We start from the raw sequence: 10,561 nt of genomic DNA on the forward strand, positions 1-10,561 counted from the left end.
AGGCCTAACCAAGCACGCACGCAAATCAGTAAAGATTACTTGTAACCAAGCAAGCACACATGGAAATCAGTAAAGATTACTTGTAACCATGCAAGCATGGATGCAAATCAGTAAAGATTACTAGTAACCATGCAAGCATGGATGCAAATCAGTAAAGATTACTAGTAACCAAGCAAGTATGCAGGCAAATCAGAAAATATTACTCCTAACCAAGCAAGCACGCACGCAAATCAGTAAAGATTACTAGTAACCATGCAAGCACGCATTCAAATCACTAAAGATTACTTGTAACTAAGCAAGCATACACGCAAATCAGGAAAGATTACTAGTAACCAAGCAAGCACACATGGAAATCAGTAAAGATTACTCGTAACCAAGCAAGCACGCACGTAAATCTGTGAAGATTACTTGTAACCAAGCAAGCACACATGCAAATCATTAAAGATTACTAGTAACCAAGCAAGCACGCATGGAAATCAGGAAAGATTACTCGTAACCAAGCAAGCACGCATGCAAATCAGTAAAGATTACTAGTAACCAAGCAAGCATGCTGCGAGCGCCACGTTTGCATTTCCGCGCCAATTTTCCATTCAAAACTGCACGCCAATTCTCAACCGCCATTTCGTCTCTGACCTTCATTCCACTCGCCATACTATACCATGCTCACCACAACCACTTCATAGGACGACTTAAAATCCACGCAACAACCCACGCTTACATTTTCCATTACAAACGCGACCATTACTCACAATCTCGTTCCAAGGAACCTCTTTCCTACAACACCACAACGTACTGCTACTTCACTACAAATGCCACAACGTGCTCTTGCGACTCTACAACTGCCACATACTCATCAAACACTTACCACAACCTGGAAAGACATTGAGGAGATGCAGGTCGGGTTGTTTTGGGGCATAACTCGAAGTGCAAACTTGCGCTGGAGCTCGTTTAATACAGCTTTTGTGCAGATTGATGACCTCTAATCTGGTACCATGACGTAATCCCTGTTACAGGGCAAGGTAACAATGCAACATGATGATACAACCAACCTTGAGATTAAGGTGGTAAGGTGGCATCCTGGATGGTGTGAGGCAATTGATGAATTCCATAGGATAGTTCTCTGCCTCCTCAACATTGTCACACTTAACTGAATCTGCGCTGAGGTCAGTGACTGTTTCACCTTGCAACGTCTACAGTAAAAATGTAGCACAGGAGCTGTTGGAGAACATCTGGGATGACATCTTCCGGTGCCATTAAATCAGAGGGACTTGGTGGCCATTTAGGATCCAGTGCCTTTGAGAAACCATCTAAAATGGACTGTTGTAATTGTGTACCTGTGGTCTCAGTCATATCCATTGATGCCAACTCGAAGGCATGCTTCACTGCTGTATGGGTATCGATGTCTGAGCTGAACAAAATGTATGATTGGAACTTTCCCATGTCACAGAATGATAGCTTGTCTTTAAATGGTTCTTGACTTCGACCCCATATTTATGGGGAAATACTTTGGAGTGGGAAAATATTTATGGGGAAATAGAACCAGCGGTGGGGAAATACTTTGGAGTGAGGTTTTATGGAGTAGATGTAGAGTAGAGTAGATGTAGAGTAGATGCCTCCAATGTAGAGGCAGTGGTCGAATGCAACCTCACCTTCACTCTTTCATTCCTCTTTTTCCCGCCTTTGGAATAAACTCCCTCACTCTATTCATTCCCATTCTTCCCTCTAGGCCTTCAAAACAGCTGTTCACCACCACCTCTTATCATCCCCCATCCAAATCCTCGATCTTTTCTACCCCCTATAATCCACCCAAGCCCACCTCCTTCAAATTCCCTGCTTTCCTTCCTGAAAGTCCCTGTAATGTCCATCTTCTATTCTCCATGTTCCCTGCCCCATCCCTCTCCCTTCCACAGAATGATCTCCTAATGTCTCTGTTCCCCACTGTTTTATCCTTCCCACTCCCTCCCCTCGTCTCCTGCCCCCCTTGCTGTGCATTGTGTGTTAGCTCTCACCCGAGCCTCAACAAGGTAAACAAAAATAAACAAACAAAAAAATGACTTTCAACTTTGTGTTTAAGCTTGTGGCTCCGATAGTCTGGATTACGGTGGTCACTGTCTTCTAGGATGTCAATGTATATTTTTCTCAAATCAGACAGCTTCAAAATTTTCAGATTTTGTAATACATCCTTCTGTACAATCTTGCATACAGCTTCAAATGCCTTCTTATGAGCTGCTTCTAAATTTATCTGATAAATTTTTGCTTCGTGATTTGTACTTTGCCATTTCTCTGCTTTCTGCATGTATTGCATGCGTTCTTGTGGTATTTCGCTTCACAAGCAAAGAGATCATGCCCCCTGATTCTTGTTAGAAGTTTATCTTCAGTTTTCTTCTCTGCCATCTCAAGCACTGACTTCCATCCATCATATTCAAACTGGCTGAGGCCCTGGCTAGTCCAGCTACCTTTAACTTTAATCTTTTTCAGATTCTCTGAACCACATAAAATACAGTCATGGTTGAATATCTTCTTGTCACTTGAACTTCTGCGGCTCATGCGCTGTTGTGTAACATTTGTGGTCTGTGATGAACTTGCAGTACGTTTAAGCCTGTCAAGGTTCATTGTGAAACGTTTATAACACTGCCAGTGGAAGCCATGATGCTCATCTATCATATCAGGGATCAGGTCACATGCTTCCTTCATCATGTGGCAAGATGATGGAGGTTGTGCCAGTCGCATTTCCTTCACCTCCTGCAGTTTGGCCAGTTTCTTTTCTCCATCCTTTTCTTCTGACAGCAAGTGTAATTCACCATATTTCAAACCCTTGATATGAACTATGCACACAGGAACTACAGGAGGTTCGCCACTTGTACGTTTTCGTTTTGCTGGTGGCTCTTCCATCATGTCACTTCAATCAGAACACGTCACCTGGAAATAAATATTGATACGTAAATGCATGTAGCATAGATCTTATCAGTCAGGGGGTTTTTCATGTGTAACTGACGAAAAGTTAACATTTTGAGGGTACCGTCAGATATGGTTGGAAAATGGATAGCGAGTCCCAGTTTATTCACTGTTACCAGTTGAATTCATGCTCAGGGGACCCTAAGGCTTCAGAAAAATATGGGGTCGAAGGGCTGTGGTGGGGGGGGAGGGGGGTGCATGTTTACCATATCTGGCCCATGGCCTAAAACACTTCAAACATCTTCTCTAAATCTACACACACAATTTCGATGAAACTTTACAACAACCTTCATCACCTATGATGTACTAATATAATGTTTGTTCATGGCATTAAAACAATTGGGGTCTAAGGGGGTCTATGGGGGGGAGGTTGGTGGGTAGAGGGGGGATTGCACTTTAAAATATTATTTGCTTTCTTCTCCAAAACTACACACACAATTTCGATGAAACTTGACCACAACCTTTATCACCAGTGATGAACCAAAGTTTGTTTATGACATTGAAAAACATAGGGGCAATAACCCTATGCACTCACCTGGTAGCGGCTGGATAAGATAACCAGGGAAGCACTGGTAGGCTTGAATGACCCACAAAATATGTAACGGATTTTTTTTTTAATGGAAATACCTTTGTAAATTCAAAATATGTAACAGAAAGTCAATAACTATGGATATTTTTTAATGCTATGAACAAATTTGGGACATAACGGGTCATAAAGGTTGTGGTGAAGTTTCACCAAAATTGTGTGTGTGGTTTCAGAAAAGAAACTGAATACAAATTTTGGTGAGAAACCAACCCCCATGTAGAACCCCGTAGACCCCAATCTTTTCTAATGTCATGAACAAACTTTGTACATCATGGGTGAGAAAAGTTTCGGTGAAGTTTCATCAGAATTGTGTGTGTAGTTTCTGAGAAGGAAGGAAATACATATTTTGAGGGGCATCCCCTCCTGTAGACCACCTTGGACCCCGATGTGTTTTTTAATGCCATAAACAATCTTTGGTATATCACACGTGATGAAGTTTGTTGTCAATTTTCATTGAAATTTTGTGTGTAGTTTCGGAGAAGAAAGCAAATAATATTTTGGGGGACAATCCCCTCCTTACACACCCTCAGAGCCCGATTTTTTCTCATGCCATGAACAATCTTTGGTACAGTACATCATGGGTGATGAAGGTTGTGGGCAAATTTCATTAGAACTGCATGTGTCGTTTCTGAGAAGAAAGCAAATACTTATTTTGGGGGGTAACCCCCGTAAACCCCCCAACGGCCAGATTTTTTTTAAATATCATGAACAAATTTTGGTACACACATGGTGATGAACGTTGTGGTAAAGTTTCATTGAAATTGTATGTGTAGTTTCAAAGGAGAAGTTAAAAGGATTTGTGGATGGATGGACGGACGGACGACGCACCGTCTCATATTCTCCCCAGCAATACATTCCAGGTGAGCTAAAAATTGTGGTCTAAAGGGGTGTACGATGGGTGGCCCCTCAAAATAGGTATTTGCAATAACATCGCTTCATTAGTACGTTTTGCTGATTCCATCCCACATTGACTTCCTTCCCAGTATCATTATTCTTCCAGGTGAGTGCCCAGGGGTATTGCCCCTATTTATTTCTGGTGAGGCACTGTATCTTGAATTTACAAATGCTTGGTTTCCTTTTCATATCTGCAAAGCCTGCACTATAACAGAATATGTTTCCTTACAAGTAACTTCAACACAGGAGGGAAGCAATTCAGCCCATCAAAGTCCTCGCTATAGTTGCTTGCCGTTGCTCTATCTTTTTTTCAGTTCTGAGCGTCAAGCAAGGAAGCAGAACATACCATTTTTAAAGTCTTTTCTATAACTCACCCTGGGTTCAAACCACCAACCCCCCAGATTCAGAGCATATGCTCCAACGATTGAGCCACTGTGTCTGGTTAAAGTTTGAGACTTTCTCTGCCCTAGTAACTGCCGATCATCTGATATATTAAACACCACAGTGACAATTCGTGTTCTCACATTTTATGCTCTTCTTTGGTCATATGCATCTCCAGAACAAATGGCTCCAAGCTGCAGCAAGACGTAACTTATGTCATGATGACAGTATGTAGAGTGGCAGGTGGAGTAGCTATATGGACAGAGACCTATTAATTATTTTGCATCTGGACATGAATGATCGTTTAAGGACTATCCAAAGTGATCCCTGTTAAATATTCCGCAAAGCTCATCTTCCAGTCTCATATAATAAAATATTAAAGATATTGTTCATATATGTGAGGGTGGTTTAAACCTGAGCTGGACTTTTGGTTAAAAAAAGGTAATTAATGTATGTATTTGGATTAACAAGTTTTAGAATGAATTTGTTTTTATATTCTTGACTAGCAAAGGTACCCGTCATTGCCCAGGATCGAGCTAACACCCATTGAACTACCACAATGAAGCACATCTTTAGAGACAGGAATGTTTCATGTATCAAGCTGAAAAATATGTAACAGAAAATATCAATATAATCGAATATATTGCTGCGGTTCTCGGAACCGCATGCATACAACAGATAGGTGTCCCAAGGCAGTTATTTCATTATTATACATGTCGATAGTCCCTTTCCTTTTGTTTAGCGGGACAACAAGGGAGTGCGTTGCGATGATATAATAGCTAGGGTTGCTTAAATTATTTTCTCCTTCATTTCGTCCCCACTCTTCTTTTCGTCTAATTATTCCTGAGGTAAATCAGCCACGTGCGCCTTCGCTGTGAGGTGTGGCCTCATGCGCTGCTGTGAGGTAACTGCTGCACAGAGATCCTCGTTCCCGGGTGAGCCCTAAACCCAACGTGTGCAGCAAGTCATGTGGTGCGCTTGGCAGTGCGGGATTATCGACTCAGGCTTCCGATGATCTGGGGAAGATTGCCGGTTGCATTAAAATGGGAATGCGAATAAATACCTTAGAGGCTGCACGAACGGTGTTTTTCACAGCGCAGGAAACACAACCAGCACGACGCCCACGCTGCAAGAAACGCGTACGGAGGCCGATAAAGACGACTCCACGCCATGTTGGGCGGGATACGAGTGTGCGGTGTAGAAGTGGCTTGTTCCTTTTCAACCTCAATATCCGACACATAGTGGTGTTCGCTCCGCGCACACGCTAATGGAGTCGTGTGAACGCGAGCGCTGGCCACGTGCATAATGGCCGAACCGCGCGCACTGTATGGAATGTGCTCGAAAGCAGACACGTACCTCACTCGCGAAACGTGCACGGATTTATCCATAATGATGTACCTTCGGCCCTCGCTGGCAGCAGCGGATTCTCCACGGATGGTGAACGTCTTCTCGTCTCTACGGCCGGCGAAGCTGCGATCGAGCCGGGGAATGTACAGTGCGGGCCGCGTTGGTGCGCGGAGCGGGTGCATTGATCGGTGCTGGTCGGACGCCCGAGCGGGCATGCGGGACGTTCAACCGGTCACCCGGGCACGGCCCAGGGGTTTTTTCGGGACAGTTGACATGCCAATTTTGGTGTGGGCGATTCGTGTCATGTCGTGGGGTCAGAGCGAAATATGTTGGCTGTCTGTGATGGCCTTGCCGGAAACGAAGTGAGCTAGCGGGCCACGTGAGGGGTCAGGGCCAATCGGAGCGCCCGATTCAGGTGATGACGTTTCGATTCGGCATGGCCCCTCTCCCCGAGCTGCAAGTCCTATAAAGGCCGGAGCAGTCCCTCCGCCTCTCTCTTGCCTTTTTCTCTTTCTCCGCCTCTCTCACGCTCTTACCTCGCCTCGTCGACACCACCACGACCCGCCTCCTGCTGCCCGGACTCCGCATCCTCGTCTCCGCCCACATGACGTCAACCCCTCCCGCGTACTTGGTCCCATCTGCCACTCCAACCTCGCACTCTGGACTCCGACCCTTCTCCACTCAAGCTCCTCCTTCACGAACATGGTCTCCACATACGTGGCTGAAGCCAGAGATGACGCGCACACTGTCGGGTACCGCAGCACAGAGCATCTCCCCCACACCCCCCCCCCCCGAAACATATTGGTGGCGCATCGTGCTATCAAGCACAGAGGTACAAAGAATGGAGCCTCAACTCCCCTCCCTTCCTGTTGCAAAACTTCCTCTTCATCGGGGTGTGTGTGTGTGTGTGTGTGTGTGTGTGTGTGTGTGTGTGTGTGTGTGTGTGTGTGTGTGTGTGTGTGTGTGTGTGTGTGTGTGTGTGTGTGTGTGTTTTGGCACCTGTCTGCTTAAGCCGCTGTCACACCTTGAAGATTTAGCCAGCGTATGCCGATTTATGAAAAATTTGTCTAAAACACTGGCACACGTCGAATACGTTATGGGTACGTTTTGTATACGTTAAGGGGCTGTCACACCTTGACGTTTTAGCCAGCGTATGGTATCAAAATGTATTTAAAACGCTGGCGTACGCTGAACTATTGATGTTTTTTTTAAGTTTTGGGCGTATAATAACGTGTTGGACGTATGCATAATGTATTAGCAACGTACACAGAACGTTTCAATCATATATCGATAACTTATACCAACGAATGCTTAGCATGTTGTCGGCGTTCACAACCTATTCCCAACAATAGTCTAACTTATGCATTGCGTGCGGCAGCGTATCGCCGACGACCACGTGGTGTTGGCTATTCATAGGCTGCGGCTCGACGATTCAAATCATAACCGCACTACACATCGAAGTGTGAAGCCTCTGTCACACCTTGACGTTGAGGCCAGTGTATGCTGACGTATGAAAAATTTGCCGAACCAAGCTGGCACACGTCGCTACGTTATGGGTAAGTTTTGTATATGTTAAGAGCACGCTGGCATACGTCGTAGTACGCTGGCAAACGTCGTCATACGACGAGTACGTCGATAAATTTTCAGCATGTGAAAAATTTATCGACGTACTCGGCGTATAACACACGTTCCGCATACGCTGGCATAAGTTGTAGGCACGTTACGCAATCGTTGACACACGTCGACACACGTTACTTGTGTGTTACTCATAAGTCGAAACGCGTCGACGTAATGGTTAGCATCAGTGTTCCAGACTCCCTGGTTTTTTGGTGGGGTTTTTTTCGGTATGACGGTGATGATGACACTTCGATTTCTAGTGCGGTTATGATTTAAATCGTTGAGCGGCAGCCTATTAATTATATTATATCATAACCGCACTGGTAATGGAAGTGTCAACATCACCGTCACGCCGAAGAAGGTAAAAAAAAAACCAGGGAGTCTGGAACACTGACGCTAACCATTACCTTGACGCGTTTCAACTTATGAGTAACTTGCAAGTAACGTGTGCCGACGTGTGGGTCGGGATTCGTACCATGGTAAGACAACTTAGAGGTGAGTGTATGTACCTCTCGACCATACTGCCAACTCAACAACAACTCTGAGAAATCCGAAAAGACATAGAATGTCATAGCCCCCGTTCTTTTAGTAATTTTGCTATATGGGGTCAAAGGGCGAACCAATATTTATGTACAACAAAAACGACCGCAGTCTACCAGTTGGCCACCTTTGATCAGTTCTCAAAATAAAGTGAAGGGCATGTGTATGCCATCATGTACTATGCTTGTGCCACGTTTGAACAAAATTGGACCATGCATGTCTGATAAATGGTTGGGAACACATTTAAGTAACAAAATGGGTGCCAGTCGGCCATCTTGGATCTGATCTCGAAATACAATGACGTAATATGCAGGCCATCATTTAATATATGTGTTCCAACTTTGAACAACATCGGTTAATGCATGTTTGAGAAATGGTTGAGGATGTGTTCAATCCAGTTTTTTTACAACGAAAATGGCCGCCAGTCATCTTGAATCTGATCTCGAAAGTCCAACATACGAAGTTCAATGGGGGCTAAAAATTCAAAAGTAAACATTTTTTGACAATGTGCTGTCGATCGGCCGAAGGGTCTCAGAGGAGTTACCGGATATATACATACAGACATACACGCTTTCGCTTTTATTTATATGAGATGATCATGATGATGATGATGATAACCGATACAAATAATCAGGTGTTGTCTGGTTTAATGCAAATGCTGAACAACTGCACATCAAGGTGGAGACAAATGAGATAACAACAGGTGGACACAGTGAGTAATTATGATGACATTCTGATCCATGAAAACATCAAGAATGTTAAAATTTCTAAACCCTGGTGATGATTGTTCCTCAGATAATTATATTCAAGTTTGGTTATAAACTCCAGTTTAAATCAAGTTTGAATCGTCGTATTCCATTGGGTATAGTAGAAGGATAGCTTAGATGTACATTCATTTGCCTCTGAGCTATCTCGCCTGGGTTTGAATCTCGACCCAGTTATAAATGGTCATCCTCATGTTTAGCTCGCATGATGGTGCACATTAAGCTGGAGGACCTGGATGGCAGGCCTGGTTGTTGTTATTGTTGTTGGATGTTAAAGATTCCTTGGAATCTCGTGAAGAGTCCATTAGTTGTTATTAGCATCCTGAACAATTTCCAAAACCCCAGTCCCGCGTGATTGCTGGGAAGATAATGGCAAACCACCCAATATAACCCCTATGTTTTGCTATGACCTAGGGTGAACACCCGGAGCACATCAGCTTCTCCTCTCTTCCCACGACAGTTAGCATACCACGATCAACGTCTTGTTGATTTTATTGATTCTTCCAACTGTCTGCGAATGTAGATTAACACGAGCCTTCACCAAATGACCCTTGCCAAGACTGTTTCGGCACCAGGAATACTCTCTAATGAAGGGTATGGTACGACGATGATGATGATGATGATGATGATAATTCGAGTGGTGCTTGGGTTGGGGAGGGCAATCAAAACATTTTTCTGTTTTTTAAAGGTTTCAGAACCAAAAGCATAACTTGTATTTCAATGACATCAGGAAACAACCATCTTGATATTTAATAAGTGACACCGGCTGCAAATGACATACAAGAGGCATCCCAAATGTTCTGCCAACGACATACACTCTCAATCGTCCAATTCAGGCCAAGGTTACAGAAGTTTTACAACATATAGTGCTGTATATATTATTCGTAAGAAAAAGTATTATCCAACAATGTATATTTAAATATGAAAAATTATATATTTTCCTGAAATTATATGTTAAAAGAATAGACCAACCTTGACGTGTTGCAACTACTGCAAATATCTCAATTGTAGGAACCTTTGAACGGCCCAGGTAGGAAAAGGAATTAACATGTCCTCAGGTTGTGAGTTTCCAAAACTTGTGCTTTCTGAGCTCTAGCAAAGACTCCAGCTTTCCAAAAAAAAAATTACAAACTAAGAACCATCATGCGTTCGTTCCTTGTTGCGGAATACGTTTCACTCCCTGTGTATGTCATGGAAATATATTGTGTATATATATATATATATATATATATATATATATATATATATATATATATATATATATATATATATATATATATATATATACATATATATATATATGTATATATATATATATATATATATATATATATATATATATATATATATATATATATATATATATATATATATATATATATATATATATATATATATATATATATATATATATATATATATATATATATATATATATATATATATATATATATATATATACATATATAATGTTTGG

At 42.6% G+C, this 10,561-nt stretch overlaps 1 pseudogene; it reads right to left on the reverse strand.

Annotated features, from left to right (window-relative positions):
- Positions 1 to 902: 902 nt before the first annotated feature.
- On the reverse strand, positions 903 to 2,895 carry LOC147026242 (uncharacterized; annotated as a pseudogene).
- Positions 2,896 to 10,561: the final 7,666 nt, after the last annotated feature.

Source organism: Eptatretus burgeri, chromosome 5, assembly GCF_056783735.1.
Source record: "Eptatretus burgeri isolate ZD-2024b chromosome 5, Ebu_testis_v1, whole genome shotgun sequence".
Classification (NCBI taxonomy): Eukaryota; Metazoa; Chordata; class Myxini; order Myxiniformes; family Myxinidae; genus Eptatretus; species Eptatretus burgeri.